At 40.6% G+C, this 19,510-nt stretch overlaps 1 pseudogene; it reads left to right on the top strand.

The window, feature by feature from the left end:
• Window positions 1–3,164: 3,164 nt before the first annotated feature.
• On the top strand, window positions 3,165–16,425 carry LOC144232541 (microtubule-associated protein 1 light chain 3 beta pseudogene; annotated as a pseudogene).
• The last annotated feature ends 3,085 nt before the right edge of the window (window positions 16,426–19,510 follow it).

Raw genomic sequence — 19,510 nt, 5'->3', positions numbered from 1 at the left:
TGGTTAGCACATCCTACAACTGTCAAGAACAGCAATAGAGATTATGTGACTTTTCTATTTGTACATATCAAAAAAAAAAAAAAAAAGGTCTTGTGTGAATCCAGCTAATGCTATCTTGAACAAATCCACCAAGATGACCACTCTCTGACATGAAGTCTTCTTGAGCACATCCTTCTTTAGTACACCCTCAGGGCATAACATCCTTGATCTGCCCTGGAGATAGAGAGATAGGACTATGAGGCACACCTGTTCTCAAACATTCTCCTGGGTGGTCTCCTAGTCTCCTAGCTTGTACTCCTCAGCCTCTAGGGCTATAAAAGCAGGTCTTATAGGAGTTGGAGCTGTGGAAATCAGGACATGCTTCTGTACATAAGTCATCTTAATAAACCATTTCTTATCAAGCTGGACTTGTCTTTTTTTCAGTCTTATGACTCCTTCAGCCTTTGGAGTTATTTTGCATATGCCTTCCTTTCATAGAAGTCTAGAAACTGATAATGACACGATGACACGAATATAGTTATTTTTAAAAATCTGATTATTTCTAAGTAAAATATCTTTAGTTTTTAAATATCTTTGAACAAAAGTTATCAGGGAATATATTGTTTTCATAGGGCCATAATCTTAATGTATTCTTATTAAATTAGGATTCTAATGAACACTAATTATATTTTATCCTATAGTTCTAATTATCTAAAATGCGTTATCCTCTTTCAGAGGTTTGTAATACATGGCATAAGAACATAATTTGAGAACAAAAAGATGCCACTTGCTATCAAGTTAAGGACCAGCGTTCAGTCTGCAAACTGTCAGTGCAGACTCCCAACCACAGCAACTCAATGCAAAGCTTTGATCTCAGTGTAACAAACCTAATGGAGGCATCCACTCGCTTTTCATTTTAAACTATGCCTTACCTGATTTCATACAACATGATGCATGTTAAGGAGCAACTCGAAAAGCTGGGCGTTCCATAATCACTCCTATTGATAAAAAAAACAAACAAACAACAATGCAATAACTTGTCTAAATTTTAAGAGTACACATTGACTATAAAATCATTTCAAGTAGTCGTTCTTATCATGAGCCATTAGATCTTGAAAGCTTAACATGTCTGAGCTTTTACTGATCATTACATGTCTAATTGGCCCAGTGTCATTTCACCCTCCCGCCAGTGTTTTCCCCGTTGGCACTCCCTGTACAGTATCCACCTGCCTCGGGCAGCTCCTGCCCCTTCCTCGGTGGCAGTGGGACTTGTGTGAAAGTGGTGGAACCTGCACCTGAAATCCCAGCCTCTCTCTCTCAATTACTATCCCTTTCGCTTTCAACTATTATATCTTCTCATGTTCCAATGGAGCCCCATATCCATTTTCAAGGTCTCTACCATGAGAAGATGCAGAGAGTGTGGAAAATCCTCACAAGGATCGTATTTTTGTAAAGCATACACCAGTTAAAACCGTGTACTTCGGACTATCTGAATTCAAACTCAGTTTTACTGCCAGAAAGTTTGCAGACAACCACAGCCTGCCAAGCCTTCCTGTTTTTTCCACACAAGGCTTTAAGTTCTTCCCCCTGAACCTACTTTCTTGAGTGCCTTTGAGGAACCTCAGTCTGCATGGAGAAGATGTATTGCATGATAATCCTCTAGGACTTTGAGCCCAGGGATAAACACACCTCAGCAGTCAGTCTCCAAGCTCAGGTTCTGTTCTTGCAGCTTTTGGAATTTGGGTGTAACCTCTCAGAAAGGAAGCTGTTAGCTGGACAAAAAACAAACACCTCCAACAATAGAGAATTAATTACAGACTCTTGAGAATCTAGGAATGGGATGGCAGCCCAGTTGTTCTGATCTCTGCATCATGCCATTGCATAGATTCAACATATCTTGGGTAAATTTAGTGTTTATTTTTGATAATGCAGCAAGTATGAAAACAGGACACATTTCTAAGTGACTTACTTTAGGAAATTTGAGTATGTATTTGTTAACACTGATATGTAGTAAAAAGATTATTCCTTCTAAAATTTGGGCAACAAATTGAAAAAGTGGTATTTCTGTGCTTTGAGTAAAAAGTGAATGTATATATATAGAGAGAATGCACACACACACACATACATATATATAGAGAGAGAATGTACAGGTAAGTAAAAGAAACTTATCAGAAGTAAAAAATAATCAATTCTATTTATCTGTTTCAGAATTAAATTAGTTTCTTATTTAGAAATGTATTAAGTCGGGGCGCCTGGGTGGCTTAGTCGGTTAACGTCCGACTTTCGCTTAGGTCATGATCTCGCGTTTCGTGGGTTCGAGCCCCGTGTCGGGCTCTGTGCTGACTGCCAGCTCAGAGCCTGGAGCCTGTGTCAGTCTGTGACTCCCTCTCTCTCTGACCCTCCCTTGCTCACGCTGTCTCTCTCTCTCTCCTAGAAATAAATAAAACATTAAAAAAAAAAAAAAGAAATGTATTAAGTCAACTAAAAAAGTACTATTTATTACATCAGAACTACCAACACCCTTGTTACCTAGTTTGGAAGAAACAAAATGGATCAGATGTCAGTTCCACCTTAAATAAAGTCGTTTTCTTCCATTTTAATAGTTGAAATTTAAGAAAGAAATGGACCTGATGGTGATGTGATCCCACAAGCAGGAGATAAATGTGTTGCAAATGGCAATGTACTTCCAAGGAGACCTTCAGGATTTTATTCCAAGGGTTGGCTCAGTACTTCATTACACAGAAATTGTGTTTGATCAGGCAAGACCTTCAAATCTGAACTCCTCTGTGGTCAAGGGAATGCTAATGACTATCTGACAGGTTGTCACAGACGTTGGATCTTTTTTCCCCCTATCATCCCTGGCCAGTTTTCCTTCTGTCTGGCGGCTAATGTGGTACAGACTGCCAGCAGGCACCATACCCACTATCGTGGGAGGAGTCTGTTTCCAGCAAGCCTTCTCTTACTGTCATCTCTATATTGCATCTTTATTCCAGGTCGCTCTAGAATTTATAGGCATGCTAGTATGATTTTAATTTGCATTTGTTTGTTATGTTACTCTATGTGACTCCTTTTCTATTTCATGAATCTATGTGTGATCTCCCCAGGTGCCTGGAAGGTCTGATTCTCTTTGACACAGAAATTCACCAGTGGCCATACCTCTGATTTACTTTATGACCCTTGAGGACATGGTTTCCACCCCAAACTCTCCTGCAGACCAGCAAATGGCTGAATTATTGAGTGGAGAAGAGAATGTAGAGAGTGGGAAGAGGTGAGACCTGAGACAAGTCACAATACCTGCCCCTGATGAAAAACCTTTGCCTCTCAGAAGTTATCATTTGCTAGACAGCACCACGCAGACCTGGTCATCATACAACATCAACCACTTGCATTTGCCTGGAGTAAAATTTCCTTGTATATAAATAGTAATGATTTTCATAATGACATACAGTGCCTAAACAACATCATCAGATGGTGATAGCAAACTAGAGGTGTGACAGGCAAGTGATTTACAAATACCCCAACTCAGAGTGCACCCTCAAGCTTATCCAATCACTCCATGGCATGGGCAGTGGGGCTAAAGGCTTTCATTTCCACTCCACCCTCCTTGTGGTATCTAGGCCCAAGCCCCAGAGAGCTGGTTATTTAAAAAGGGCATTTGTCCACAAGAATAGTTCCAATAGAGCTGAGCAATGTCTTGGGGGTCACCCCTTCTAGGGCCTACAACTGTAGCACAGCCTGCTGTGCATGGGAAGGAGGAGGGGGACTATTGTCTCTCAGCACAGGCACCTATGGTGGGCACCAGAGTGGCGGGTGTCCTGGAAGTCACCTATTGGTCTCTTGTGATAGCTGGCAGAGAAGTGTACACACAAGTAAACACTGAGAAGTATGTATACAAAAGATGAAGCCTTGTAGCAAAACAAGAGCTAAACAGGAGGCATAGTTGAGCCAGGAATTCCATCAAAATGGAAAGCAGGGAGGGAAACCTTGGGCCTCAGTTCTTGGTTGGAAATCCTAAAAACTGCTCATTGTGCTTCTGTTGCAGTCAATGCACGAGAGTGGATGGGGTGGAAAGTGAGACCATGAGGATGAATAAGAATGACAATAGTGGGCTGAGACTGAGTGTATAGGGAGTCAAGAATGAGTGGCTTGTTTACAATTGGCTTGGTGTTGGCAGAGCATGTGATGGGAAGCCAAGGACGTGCAAACATATAAAATGGTGATTCCTTGGGTCAAGGGCACTGGAATTATCAGTGCTACCAGGATGCCTGGACTTTTANGTTTATTTTTGTGTATGGTGTGAGAAAATGATCTAGTTTCATTGTTATGCATGTTGCTGTTCAGTTCTCCCAGCGCCATCTGTTGAAGAGGCTGTCTTTTTTCCATTGGATACTCTTTCCTGCTTTGTCAAAGATCAGTTGGCTGTATACTTTTGGGTCCACTTCTGAGTTCTCAATTCTGTTCCATTGGTCAATGTGTCTGTTTTCGTGCCAATACCATACTGTCTTGATGATGACAGCTTTGTAGTAGAGGCTAAAGTCTGGGATGGTGATACCTCCCGTTTTGGTTTTATTTTTCAGTATTACTTTGGCTATTCGGGGTCTTTTGTGGTTCCATACAAATTTTTGGATAGTTTGTTCTAGTTTTGAGAAGTATGCTGGTGCAATTTTGATTGGAATTGCATTGAATGTGTAGAGTGCTTTAGGTAGTAATGACATCTTAACTATATTTATTCTTCCTATCCATGAGCATGGAATGTTTTTCCATTTCTTTGTGTCTTCTTCAATTTCCTTCATAAGTTTTCTATAGTTTTCATCATACAGATCTCTTGTATCCTTGGTTAGGTTTATTCCGAGGTATTTTATGGTTTTTTGTGCAATTGTGAATGGGATCAGTTTCTTGATTTCTCTTTCTGTTGCTTCATTGTTGGTGTATAAAAATGCAACCGATTTCTGTACGTTGATTTTGTACCCTGCAACTTGGCTGAATTCTTGGATCAGTTCTAGTAGGCTTCTGGTGGAGTCTGTCGGGTTTTCTATGTAGAGTATCATGTCATCGGTGAAAAGTGAGTTTGACTTCTTCTTTGCTGATTTTGATGCCTTTGATTTCCTTTTGGTGTCTGATGGCTGATGCTAGGACTTCCAGCACTATGTTAAACAACAGTGATGAGAGTGGACATCCCTGTTGTGTTTCTAATCTCAGGTGGAAAGCTCTCAGTTTTTCCCTGTTGAGGATGATGTTAGCTGAGGGCTTCTCATACTCTTGGAAATTTTTATCCCCCATCCCCACCCAACCCAGGATATGAACTTCTTGACTTGTTCACTGCTGTCTCCTCGACTCCAGGAATAGCCTGGCACATAACAGGTGTGCAATAAATATTTGTTGAGTGCATGATTAATTAAATGCGCTGGTATTCCTTCTCAGTCTCATTAGTGGAGAGACGAAAAGCCAGCCAGCCTACAAAAAGCTTTCTGGACTTAGGAACAAAAAGAAGCCATGCATTCCAGTAAAAGCAGAGTCACTCTTGTGTTTCTTCTGTTCTCTGTTCCCAACACTTTCTTCCCTCCTCACGTGCAAAGGATCTTTTCTGTCCCTGTTGAGTCCCAACACCAGCACTCAACATGATTTCTCCCACCCCACCAAATATTTTTGTACCACATGATGGGGGTTCACCCTGCTCAGGAACTTTTCACAGCACCATTAGATTTGCTGGTAACTGGAGACTATTCGTCCCATTAAAGAAAAAACCTAGATAAAAAGCAGAGACATGGGCTGGAGGTAGATGAGGCCTTTTGGAAGATACTTATGTCTTCCTGAATTTCATCCATTATTAAACCATGAACCAGTCCCACAGATTTAATGTCTTGGCTTGCCACACAACTATATTTATCAACAGTTCAGGATAGCACAGAGTAACTTCCTGCAGTAACACTCAGCTTTTTTCCTGGATAGATGTAACCTTGACACATCATCTGGTGATGTAGGGTTCTTAACTGTACTTGTATAGGTCTCCTTTATTCAAATCTTTACGGGGGACCCTTAGCTGCTAGCTCACAATCTCTTTGAAAATAGGCAGTGATAAGTAAGATAATTCGCTAAAGATAACTTTATCAAAAAGAAGTATTAGCAAATATGGAGAATCTCCAGTATATATTCCTTTGGCTTCCTGAGGTTCCTTAGTCAATATGGAATTCTTTAAAAATATAGAGACATTTTGATAACATCACAATCAGTATTCTATTAAGTCACTAATATCCACCAGACTATAAATTGTTTTAGCTATTCCCCTCTCCCCAAATCCCAGACCTCACCTGGAGCCTAACATGGTAACTAGTTCACAGTCCTCAGCAGATTGGTACTGGCCAGATTAATGAAAGCACTCATTAATCAATATGACAGGAAAAATTTGAATAAATAATTCCTATTTCCCTCAGTCTAATAAGAACAAACAACCCAATATATACATGTGTGACTTTGATAGAATTTGTGAATTCTCCCCAGCATTTGGAAATCTCTGATTTTGTTTCCTAGACACATAGAGTATATTAAGGATTAGCATGGGATTTTTTGCGTAGTTAGGTACTTTGGGGCGTTTTGTTTAGTAACCAATTTTGTGTCCTTTTTCTATGCTTTCATTATAGTATCCATGAATCCTATTAATTAAAAAAAAAAAAGAATTTTTTAAAAGAAAACAAAGGACTGGTGCCTGGATGGCTCAGTCGGTTAAGTGTCTGACTTTGGGTCAGGTCATGAGCTCATGGTTCTTGAGTTCAGCCCTGCATCAGGCTCTGTGCTGATAGTTAAGATCTAGGAGCCTGCTTCGGATTCTGTGTCTCCCTTTCTCTCTGCCCTTCCCCCACGCACACTCTGTCTCTCTCTCAAAGAAAAAAAAAGCATTAAAAATATATATATATTAAAAGAAAGCAAAGGAAATAAGTCACCCCTGTGGTGAGGCCAGGGATGGTGATAGAAATAGAGGGGAGGAGGGGTTATCAGATATCACTAGATATGTTTGATTTGCAGAAGGGGTCTCTCACATATGAATATCCTCCACTCCTGTCACTTTGGCGTAGGCAGAAGATAGAGCAATATGCAAACTGAAAATTCAGAGTCGAATTTGCCAGAGGAAGAAAAGATACATTTGGATGTTGCTGTTTTCATTTGTCAGTGATGATCCTTTGGTGCTTTACATGGTCCCATCCCACTTTTTGCTGGAGCTGTGCTTGAGGACTTGCCCTAATTACAAGATTCTGTGCTATTGAAGCTGCTGTTTATGCCTGAACAACTGCTCAGAATATCGCTGTAATTGCATGTCTGCCTTTCTGACTTCTTCAAAAATGGGAGCATGACTTATACATTTGGAAAAGGTTAAAAAAATGCTTAGGGCTAAGGAAAAAATTAAAAGGGCTAAAAACTTGCTAGTATTTCACTATGGTTCTGGGGTTTTTGTTTTGTTTTTGAGAGTCAGAGAGAGATGGTGCCAGCAGGGGAGGGTCAGAGAGAGAGGGAGATACAGAAGCTGAAGACAGGCTCCCAGCTCTGAACTAGCTGTCAGCATAGAGCCTGACCTAGGGCTCGAACCCACGAACTGTGATATCATGACCTGAGCGGAAGTTGGCCGCTTAACCAACTGAGCCACCCAGGCGCCCCTATAGTTCTGTTTTAAAGTCTTTATTGCAGTAGCAATACTTTGAATTTATAAAATTCTGCAATGTTTTAACCCTTCTTGTGCATACTCTCATCCCTGCAAATATGAGGTGGGCTTGATGTTGCTCATTACACACAATTTGCAGTTAAGAAAATAGAAGTGACTTGTCTTTCTCTCTGTCTTCCCTCTATGTCCCTGGTCTCTCTGGGAACTCTTCTGTCAATGGGGTTCCATCACCTCTTACATGTGGGTAGAAGATGGACAAACCATTATCTGCAGCCTAGACATCTCTGTAGAGTTCTTGTCCCATACATCCTCCTGGCCATTGTCCACAGACATCCACCAGGTACCTTAAAAAGAATATTCGAAAACTGAACTCATCCTCTTAACTCTGATCTTGTCCTTCATTTGCATATGAATCTACTATTGCATCAAAACAAAAAGTCTAATGAAAAAATAACTGAAACAAACATAATAAACATATGTTGGTTTGACTAAATAGTTCCAGGATTATTGAAGACCATATCTCATTACCACAACTTATTAGCAATAGCCCCACTATTTATTAAGGACTCATGAGCTGTGTAACCTTAACCTTTCCAAGCCTCAATTTCCTTCCAATGTATAGTGGAGGACAACAACACTTTACAGCAAAACTTCCAGCTGATGTTCTGAGACACTATGGTATCCCAAATGTAGAAATAATAAAATGTGGGTATAAATAATTTTCCCTTTACTCTTCAAGTTGATTGGCCGAGACCCCCCCCAGTAATAAAAGACATATTAACAGAATAAAAAACAAATTTAATTAAGTGCATAATTTTAATTAAAATGAATTATGCAGTTAATTACATTAATTTTAAATAATTTAAATTTAAGTTAATTAATTAATTATGGAGTCCCACAAAGATATGAAACCCAAAAAGGCTTTGAGGCTAGGGAAAAGGATGGTATTCTGGGCCTTCAATGTCAGGAAGAGCAATTCAAAGGAAGGCAAGAAATATGGATAAACAAATGATGCCCTGCACTGCCGATAAGTCTCCCAGGTGAAAAAGTGATTTCTGGTAATAGCTCTCTTCCTGTTACAGACACCCTTTCTAATAGAAATGTCCCTTATAAGAGGGTAACTTCTGCTGCCAGAGTTCCTCCTATCTCTGCAGTGTCTCCAAATTATAAGGTCAAAATAATATTTATGTCAAAAAGGCATGTTTTGGGGTAGCATATTCTGCTACCCCTCACAAATGCATTACAAGGATGCCAAGATATTGGCTTGAGCCGCTGGGCTGCTCACCTTCGGCTTTGGGCGGTCTTACTTGTTCACCCCAGTGTATTTTAACAATTACCATTTTATTTTATTTTATTTTTAATAGTTTATTGTCAAGTTGATTTCCATATAACACCTAGTGCTCATCCCCACAAGTGCCCTCCTCCATGCCCATCACCCCACTTCCCCTCCCCCCCACCCCCCATCAGCCCTCAGTTTGTTCTCAGCATTCAAGAGTCTCTCATAACAATTACCATTTTATATATGGGTTATGACCTGAGAAAGATCATATGTAAAAAGCCAACACAGGGTCTGGAGTAAAGGCATTAAAATCCATGTTACTATTTTATAAATGGGTGCCTTTTTCTCAAAGGAAGGTAATAATATCTCATATTTAGGAAGCATTTTCTATGCATCAGATACTTTATGTACCATACTTTATCTCCTCTAAATCTTACAATGATGTTATGGGCTAAATAGCATTATCCATAAAGAAGCAAAGCTCAGAGAAGTTTATTAACTAGCTTAATATGTCACAGTCAGTGAATGGTTAACCCAGGGTTGTCATGTCAGAGTCCAAGTTCTTAACATGGAGTAATTTCTTCTTCCTGGGGGTTGGGGAGAGAATTCTGCAATGTTCAGTACTACTGGTGAATGAGAAACTGGTCTTTATACATAGAGGAAGGTCTGAAGAGTGTGACTCATGGTATGCCAGAGACCCGCAAGGGCTTTATCTCTATTGTCAAATAAATACAGTGCAAACACCTATGAAAAGTAACACTATAGATACTAGTAGTGAATAGTTTTTGGTATGAGGTAATTTTTCATATTTTGGGGGAAAGAAAGGTAAGTAACCTTAGCTCTGGACCTCTATGAGGAAAGCAGGATGGTGTGTTTGAAGCGTCACAGTAGACAGAAATAAGCAGAGTGGGGAAGACAGGACTCAGAAAGAGAAAATGTGGTGCTCCAGTGCTGTCTCACTATTTTTCCGAGCACAGACAGATTCTCATTTTAGATAGAATGGGACCAGGGGGATGTGAGCACTTTATAAATGTGTAGTCAAAGTGGTTACCATTTCCTTCCATCGCTTTCAACATCCTCACTGCCTGATAGAGACTAACTGGAAGTTTTCTAAGAAATGACAGAGACTATTTTAGCTAAGTTAATAGATGATCTACCAAAAGATGATGGGGAGCCCTGCACAGCCTCAAAGTGCCAAGAGCGAAATAAAATATAATCATTAACTTAATGATGAGGACTTTTGTGAATTACCAAACAATGTGAGCAATGCCATCCAATTAACAGTTGCTTTGGATATAGAGTAACTAAGTCAGCCAGCTTCTGGTTTTCCTGTAGGTAGAAAAAATATTACCATGGCAGATGTTTCACAAGCTATCAGTGGCTTGATTTTCTATAAAAAGATTCCTTTCCTTTGCAGTGACTTCAGCACAGTCCACTCTAATGCAACAACTACTTAGTGAATAGTTGCCTTAGTACAAGGCAATTGATAAGCCTAAGAAGAGAAACAAAATAAGGCTCAATACTTCCTTCCAAGAAGACAATAAAGAGGAACAATATATGTGTATATATTATAATAATCTATGGTAGAATAAGTGAGTGAGGACTTCTGGTCCAGGTGGAAAAGTTTTGTTTTGCCTTTGAGATAACACTGGAAGACAGGCATGATTCCAAAGACTGAGAGAGGGGAAGGAATTTCCAAGAATAGGAAATACTGCCTATTAAAATACAAGACATTGGAAAAAACACATGAACACACACACGAACAAACAAAAAACCAAAATAAAATACAAGGCATTGGATTATAATGGCGAAAAAACATTTCCATTATAATGGAAAAAACCTGCTCACCTTAGGTTCATTACCTGGGGCTCCTCAAATTGGACTGATAAAAGATTAACAAGACAAAGACAAACAGAATTTTATTAATTTGTACATCACACATACACAGGGGTACTCAGTAATGAATAACTCAAAGGGGTGGTTAGAACTTAAGCTTGTAGCATCTTAACAAAGAACACCTAGTTTGGACAGAAGTAACAAGACGAAGGAAAGGAACTTTGAGCTTCTAGAGATGGCATATTATGGGAAGGGAAATATATGAAGAAACTAATGGAATTTAAGAATTGTTTTACAAAGTTTGTTTGTATTGATTGATTCTTCTGTTGTCATTTCTGGCTATTAAGAATCTAGTCTTGTCTCCAATGATTAAGATTATCCTTCCTTTTCTAAGAGAAAGGGGAAGGGCAAAGAGTTATTTGTTCTTATGTTTGCTTTTTCCAGCTGCCTTCATCAAAAATAATCCTATGTCAGAATGGCATATTTTGGGGTGACATACTCTGAATCCCATCAGGAAATATAGAATTGGGGTGCCTGGGTGGCTTAGTTGGTTAAGCGTCCGACTTTCGCTTAGGTCATGATCTCACGGTTCGTGGGTTCGAGCCCTGCGTTGGGCTCTGTGCTGACTGCCAGCTCAGAGCCTGGAGCCTGTTTCAGTCTGTGACTCCCTCTCTCTCTGACCCTCCCCTGCTCACGCTGTCTCTCTCTCTGTCTCCTAGAAATAAATAAACATTTAAAAAGAAAAAAAGGAAATATAGAATTAAAATATAATATAAAATTTGACTCCATATATATATATATATATATTTACTTTTCAGATGTGACCGCTAGAAAGTTTTACTTACGCATGCAGCTAATATTATTTTTCTATAGGATAGTGCAGAACCAAATTATGGCACACCTTGAACATCAGAAAAAAGTGTTCGAAAAGTGTTTCTCCCTCAGCACTGGATTTCAGCATATGACACCATTGACAAGGTAGGACACGTGCTGCTATCGTGATGATACCATGCAGAAAATAAGACCAAGAGTTGGAAGAGGGCTGGAAAACAGCGGTTAGGAGTTTTATTTATAATGGAAATAAATGACAAAGGTGCTAATATTGCTGCTGTGGTAGTAAAAGGAGAGGCAGTAATTCTCAAGAGAAACTGGAGGTAATCAGTACTGGATGTACTCTGTTTCCATTTTATAGAAAATACTTTATCAGGGAAATTTCTGTAGGAAAAACATCTGTTATTATTAGTCTAAATCTCTCTAGACTGTAACTTCCATTTTTCCCCTGAAATGATAGTTTTTAATGTCATTGTTAAAACCTGAGGTTGCTTAGGAACCCAGTTACTGAGTTTCTACACCATGTGAAATTTACCTTAAATCCTTCAGCATAGGTAGTGTGATGTGTAGGTGTCTATTTAAATTAGTTTTAATCTATACCCAAGGAGATGTTTGTTAACACCTGAACTATTCTAATCATAAATCCATACTTGAAAAATGGGTAGCACTTGAAAGATGCTGTACTCTGGATGATATTTCTGCAAGACCTTCAAAAACTGCTGTCTGAATCTGCATGTAAGAGGATTTAAAGGGCTAGCGTAATAGTGAAATGAATGATGTGCCACCCGAGGAAATTGGCAGCCTAGCACCTTGGGGGAAAACTTCTACATTTAGGATCCTGTTCTGCATTCCTTCTCTTAATGGAGGTTTCTTTTATCTGATCTAATTAGAAAGGTGATCTTTAGTCAGAATGTGTTCTCATTTTTCCTGGGGATCAACCTTTTAGGCAAAGCACTCACTGGAGTTTTTAGATGATCAGGGAGCTGGAATTTCACTGATCTTCCAGATCAAGAAGTATGAGTGTTTGAGAGTAAATTTGTAATAGATACTTGTACTTTATCTTCATGAGAGGTTTCAGGAAGACCAGTAGCTAAGTGATCATACATCTTGGTTTGCCCAGGAGAGTCCCCGTTCACACTTTCTATCCAGCCTTGATTATTAATAACACCATCTTTCACTCTTAAAAATGCCTGGGTTTGAATGATAAATTATATCGTTACTCTTCTGTGGTGGCTTTAAAATATGTCCACAGACTCTTTGCTATTTCTCCCTCCAAGATGTGGAAACTAATTTCTCACCTCTTGACCATGGGCTAGATTAGTGACTGGCTTCTAAGAAACATCAAAAGGCAGAAGCAATGGTGTGTTGACTGCAGTTTAGATCATAAAGGCATTTAGTCCTTGCTCTCTTTTGGATCTTTCACTCTGGGGAAAGCTAGCTTCCATGGGAGCATTCTGTAAACAACTAACTTGAGAATCTGATAAAGCAAGGTGGCCGAAACTCCCACAGCCACGTAGGTGGTGGTGGAGCCGACTCTCACACGGTGTTTGTCTGACTCCAAACCCACACTCTTGAAGAAACAGAAGTATACTCTACTGCTTTGCAAAAAAAAATCCAGAAAAATGATATAACAGACATTTTGGTAAAAGACCATGAGTAAATGCAGAAAGACTGTCTGAAAGAGATGAGTAACCGAAGGTTTTACATGCTGCTTCTACCAAGTATTTTCCTCAGAATATATAATACATTCACATGGTTCAAAAGACATGAATTGTATTTCAGTGAAATATCTCTCTTGCCTCTGTTCCCAGCCACCTAGAGCCTCTTCCTAAAGAAAACCAACATTACTAGTTTCCTGTATATCTTTCCAGAAATACTCGATGCTGCACAAGACCATATATACATATACACTTACCACCACCATTTTTTAACACAAATGATATCATAGTATAGATACTATTTGGCATTTTAGTTTAGTTTAATTTAGTTTTTTACCTAACAATGAATTGGGGATGTCATTAAGTATTGGCACATTGAAAAATACTGTCTTTATAAGCTGCATTATATTCTAGTGAATTGTGTAACAGGATTTATTGTAATGAATACTCTTTTGATAATCATTTTCATTACTTTCAATACTTTCTTTTTTTTTTAAAAAATGTTTTAATGTTTTATTTATTTCTGAGAAAGAGAGAGAGAGAGAGAGAGCGTGAGCAGGGGAGGATCAGAGAGAGGGAGACAAAGAATCCGAAACAGGCTCCAGACTCTGAGCTGGCTGTCAGCACAGAGCCCGACATGGGGCTCAAACCCATGAACTGTGAGATCCTGACCTGAGCTGAAGTTGGATGCTTAACCAACTGAGCCACCCAGATGCCCCATTCCTTTCTTATTTATTAAAAAAAAAAAAAATGCTGCAATGAATACCTGTGTCCTCCGGTCATTTCTAGATGCAGGTTTCTAGCATCATAGCCCACCTTACTGCCCTGACTTGCAGAAAGGTCAGATGCTCTAACTTACTCGCCAGCTCAACATTCAAACTGTGATGGGTACTGGGGTGTCCGGTAGCTCACTTGGTTGAGCATCTGACTCTTGATTTTGGCTCAGATCATGATCTCACAGTTGTGTGATCAAGCTCTGCATCAGTGCTGAGCATGGAGCCTGCTTAAGATTCTCTCTCTCTCTCTCTCTCTCTCTCTCTCTCTCCCCCGCTGCCCCTCCCCCACTCGTGGGCTCTCGCTCTCTCTCACTCCCTCCCTCTAAAATAAGTAAAATAAATAAAACTGTGATGGGTAGTGAAACTCTTGTTTTCTTTTTCTATTATTCTGGGAGTGAGATGGGAGTAAAAGGCCACAATTTGTTTTCATTCTCTTAAATCCATAGATATTTATCCTCTAACCCACCAGAGCAGGAAAAAAACTAAGGAGATGTTTTAAACTTGGCAGACTTACCAGTTTGGGTATTCAGCATATTTTCATTTGTCTGTGCACCAAGGATATAGTGGATGCTTTATATAAATACCTTTAAGTCTTTTCCTCAAACTTCCCTCTACCTCCCTGTCTTCTTTCTGCCCACGTGCTTCCTCCTCCTCCTCCTCCTTTAGACGTACAGTTGTCCAGGCTGGAAAGCTAGGGTTCACCGCTGCTTCTGCCTTCTTTCTCACCCCTGCACTGTGGTGCAATGGTCAGAAGGGCCAGAAGTGACCCCATGCTCATGCTCGGTTGCCAGGACAGTGTGCCGGCTGGGCCAGCTCCTTCTCCACAGAAGAGGGTGCCTTCACACTGCCTGCTCAAGGGGGCAGGCCCCTCCTATCTCCGACCACTTCCCGTGGCTTCTCAGGGCCCAAGGTTTCCCACAAGGGACAACTGGCATTCCCAGACAAGTTGTGCAAACAATAGCCTCTCGCAGTGTATTTCCCCAGCACCCTGCAGCAGGCAGCTTCCTCACATCAGCCCAGTACAAAGGAAATATATTGATGGGATTCAGGACTCGCTACCCCAAAATATGACACCTTGACATACTGAATATTTCAAACCAAAGGAGTCTGAGAAAATGGCAGAAGCAGGAAGGTCACTCTGACCTCCCCTATGCTCCCTTTACCCCAGAAGCAGCATTAAACCCTCTTGTGGGAAGTGCCCACCCTACACCTGGAGGAGAGGAACACCCTTATCTCTGAAGGACAAGGGACTCTGAGAAGAACCCTAACAGACCCTGCTAAGTTTCTCCATGTTAACTACATTTACTTCACTCATCCATCTATCATATTTCTTCATGACTGCCCACCCTTCATCAAACCTAGAATTAAAATACTCAGGTCTAGCTCTTTCTTTGGATTTTCAGTTTCTTATGAAGGCCCCTGTTTACACAAAACTTATATTAAATAAATTTGTGTCCTTTTCCCCCATTAATCTGTCTTTGTCAGTTGAACTTTCAGATCCAGCCAGGGACCCTGCAGCATTGAGGAAAACATTTCTGCCCCTGCTGCATCCAGGGGCAGTTTCCTCCATCCCATACTGATAGAGCTCCCTGCCTACCAATTCTCCCTGTGGGGTGATAACAGAATGGAAGCTTTCTCCCCTTCCCTTGATGATGCACCTTAGTAATTCTACCTGCACCCCCCAGTAAGGCCTCTCGCCTAACCCATGCTCTGTGGCATTGTGGAATTTATCCTGAACCCTGACACGAGATAAGAGGTGACCACAAAGAGACCCATCTTGTATAATAGGTGACCCATCAGTCCCCAGATCCTCCTAATCCCATAGTAGCTGGTTTATTCAATGAGCTGGACTTGGTAGCTACAAGCAGAATGCAACATTTGTCCTTCTCATCTGTCTCCTCCAACCTACCGTGTGGATCCATTCCAGGCCAGCTCTGGATGAAATCTCAGGCAAGTTCTGTCACATAATAAAAGTCCAGCCTGGCTGACCCAGCTGAAGGGCTAGGGAAACATAATGGAAGTTGCTGTCTCCACTCTCCCCAGCCCCATAGTGGGAAAACACTTTCAAGCAGCCCCATACCTTCCAACAGAGAGTAGAAAGTGATGGACTGATCCAAGAGCAGCATCCTACCAAAATCCCAGGGGTGATAAGAAGATACAAGGGTGAGAAGCGGCTTCCTAGACTGGATAAAACCAAGCACCACAGACTAGAGCATGTCAACATGAGTGATTAATCAGAATAAGTTGAAGGGTAGACAGCTGAATGTTAATCAAACCACTTCCTTCTGCTAACACACATTAAGTGGGGAGCATTTCCACCTGGGTTCTGAAGCATACCAAAGTGAGAAGGATGAAGTCTTTCTATATGTGGTGTACGCCTCTCAGGAAACATTTGGAATGAAAAGGCTCATGTAAGACTAGCAAAATGCATCTATTCTAGAATGTTTTAAACCCGTGCCAAGGATAACAGGGATGCTACCAACTGTAGCATCAATTCACCTAATCACAGGTTATCAAAGTATGGTGTTCCCACCTAAGTGTTTTCGGAAGTTGTTTTGGTATTTCAGGCAGAAAACTTGAGTTCTGAATAGTCACATTCAGCTTTGAAGAAACTACATTATTTAGCCTAGGCTCTCTTGTTTTCATATTTTAAAAGTTTAGGAGCACCTGAGTGGCTCAGTCTGTTAAGTGGCTAACTCCTGATTTCGGCTCAGGTCATAATCTCACAGTTTGTGGGATCAAGCCCTGCATCATTTGGGATTCTCTCTTTCACTCTCTCTGTGCCCTTCCCCCAATCATGATCACTCTCTCAAAATAAATAAACATTTAAAAGTATTTTTTAGGTTTAAAAATAAAATACTTTGCATATTAAGTTGGCAATAGAAGTTGGAGTTACTTTAATGCTCTTTTTTCCCCAATAGGAATATGCAATGCAAGCAGTAACTTAAAGGCATTCACAGAGACATTGTCTTTAGGCTCACAGAATATGCTGAGTTTGTAGAAGGGCTTCTGTTCAACTAGAGAAATCTCCACAAGAGGATCTTTAAAAACAATTTTAAGTTGTCAAGCATAACCCCCCAAACTCATTTGCCATTGTAGTTGGCACAAAGCAAGATACGTAGGATGTATTAAAAAAAAAAAAAAATCCTGACTTTAAATTTCTATACAGGGTTCCTGATTCCTTATAGGCAGTTAACCAAAAGTTAACTTTCTTATAGTGTTAGCAAGTTGTTACCTTGTTTGTTCTCTGAATGGTTACACACAGAAAACAAATAACAACAATAACACTGCTTAATAGAAACCTTTGAAAAATTTGTAATTTTAGTCTAGTTTCTAAAAAATCCCAGAGCCAAGGGAGTAGCATTTCTTCTGTTTTTGGATTTTTCTAGACACTCAGACTCGTGCCTAATTTGGTAAGTAAAAAAGCAGTTTGGTTAGTTTTGTTAGTGGTAGAAACTACAGATTACCGAAACCAAAAGTATTATAATTCAGATGCACTCTACCTTTTGGGCTAAAGCTCCACGCGATTCATGTTATATGTTAAGTGAGTGACTAAAGTGTGTTATTAAAATTTTCTCACATTTTTCAGAGCACTTCAGTTATCACCATTAGATGAGATGACCACCAGAATCCCCCATTCTAACTGTATGTCAACTGTGGAGTAAACATTGCAAAGAGAGGAGTATGCTGTTTACTTTATGTTAATGTCAAGAGCTAAACAACCTTTAGGTTCAACATAGATAAACAATTTGATGCTTCCAGCTCTTTGCTTGGGAGTCACTGGACTCTTTATGGGAGCCTCACAGAAAATTCACAATACTGTCGCATTACACTGTATCAATAGCAGATCAAAACTCATGCTTGTGTATTTAGTTGTGTGTAGAGTACTTGCATCTCTTAGTGACAGTTACCTACTATAATGGAGGGAAAGGGTAATATTGCTGTGTATGAGCCCTTGACGGATCCTATAGGGACCCCCAAACTTCTGTCACATATTCTTCTTTCCTCATGTATCTGCCCATATGGCTAACATTTAACCTGTATATTTTTTACATTATGTAAATTCTTAATCAGCCTGTCTTATTTAGATTGTATACATCATTATATGGCCTTCTTATAACTATTGAAGCAATATGAGAAATAAGGTTCCAATAAAAAATATTGCCTTAAAAAGAAATACCATGATGATAAGGGTGACCTATATCCTGCATTAGTGGATAGTGACTTTACTTATAGGATCTTTAAAACTACATTTTTAATGAACTAAGGTGAATAAAGATACAACTAAAAACTGTGGAAGAAGGAGAAGGGGGGGGAGGAGAAGGAGGGGGAGGGGAAGGGGGAGAAGGTGGAGAAGAAAAGTCCAATCCAGGGTAATCGTGAAACTCAAAGTCCCTACTAGTTTAAACCTTTCCCCTTGCCTGCGTCAGGTCTCTACTCGAGGCTGTGAAATGTGCGGTGGAGGTTAACTTCACTTTAAGATTCTTCTTGAGTGTTTGTGCTACCTCCTTTCCACCACTTGGACACTGTTTTGGGTGCCTGTGGGGATAAAGCACCCGAAGATTGGCATTTGGCGGAAATAGGCACCAAATGTTTAATTGAGAGGTGTGGCTGCAACCTTTGGAGGTGTCCCTGGGGCATGATGAAAAACTGGAGCCACCCTATCTCACTGACACTCCCATGGGGTTTCCAAGATCTCCTATAGCAGGTAATACCTTTTCCAGCTCCAGCTTCCCAGAGAGAGGTTCATGCAGTTGCTGGAATCGCTCCTCAGGCCCCAGTCTCCCACCAGGTGGCCTATTTGGATGGAGGTTCTTCTCAAAGTCACTGGATCCAGCTGTCTCCCCGTGTGCCTGGCCCACAGGACACCCTGAGTCATTCTCACCCTGCCACGCTGAGAGTACCGGCCGTTCACAGGCAACTGCCCCTCCTCTTGCCCAGCTGCCAGGCAAGGCGATGACTCAATAGTCAGGCAACAAGTTCAAGCTCTCCAAATGTGGGTTTCTCTAAGCTCTTCTCATTAGCTTCAAGTGAGTTGGAAGTACCCTCTCCACCTCAACCACACCCAGTACTGAGGAACATGACACCTTTCCACAAGAAAATCCTCCCAGGAGGCTCTTCAACCTCCCAATGACCCCGCATCTTCTCTTTTATAGTCTGGAGGTGGGGGGTGGGCTAATGCTGGTAAAACCATTTCACAATGTCTTCACCGGCTGTGTGTGGATGATTCACTCCCTTGCTTTGGCATGAGGGGGTACTTGGCACTTCCTGTTTCGTCCTCCACTATCAGAGTCTCTGCTGAGGTTTCAAGATGAAAAGGAGGGTCCGTTTTAACACCTTGTTGCACTTTACATTCTCCATTCTTAGATGCCATCTTTGAAATTCTGTCTATGTAGTGAGAGTTTTCAGCGACTGGGGAGAGAAAAGCAGCACTGTGCTCCGTGTGTGACTGACAAGGAGATGTACCTCCACTTCAGGATCTCAGAGTCTAAGTGGAAAG

This window comes from Crocuta crocuta, unplaced genomic scaffold (assembly GCF_008692635.1).
Source record: "Crocuta crocuta isolate KB4526 unplaced genomic scaffold, BGI_CrCroc_1.0 scaffold14, whole genome shotgun sequence".
NCBI classification, from domain to species: domain Eukaryota; kingdom Metazoa; phylum Chordata; class Mammalia; order Carnivora; family Hyaenidae; genus Crocuta; species Crocuta crocuta.
The sequence above is the reverse complement of the archived record's forward strand: the minus strand, read 5'-3'. Positions and strand labels throughout refer to the sequence as shown.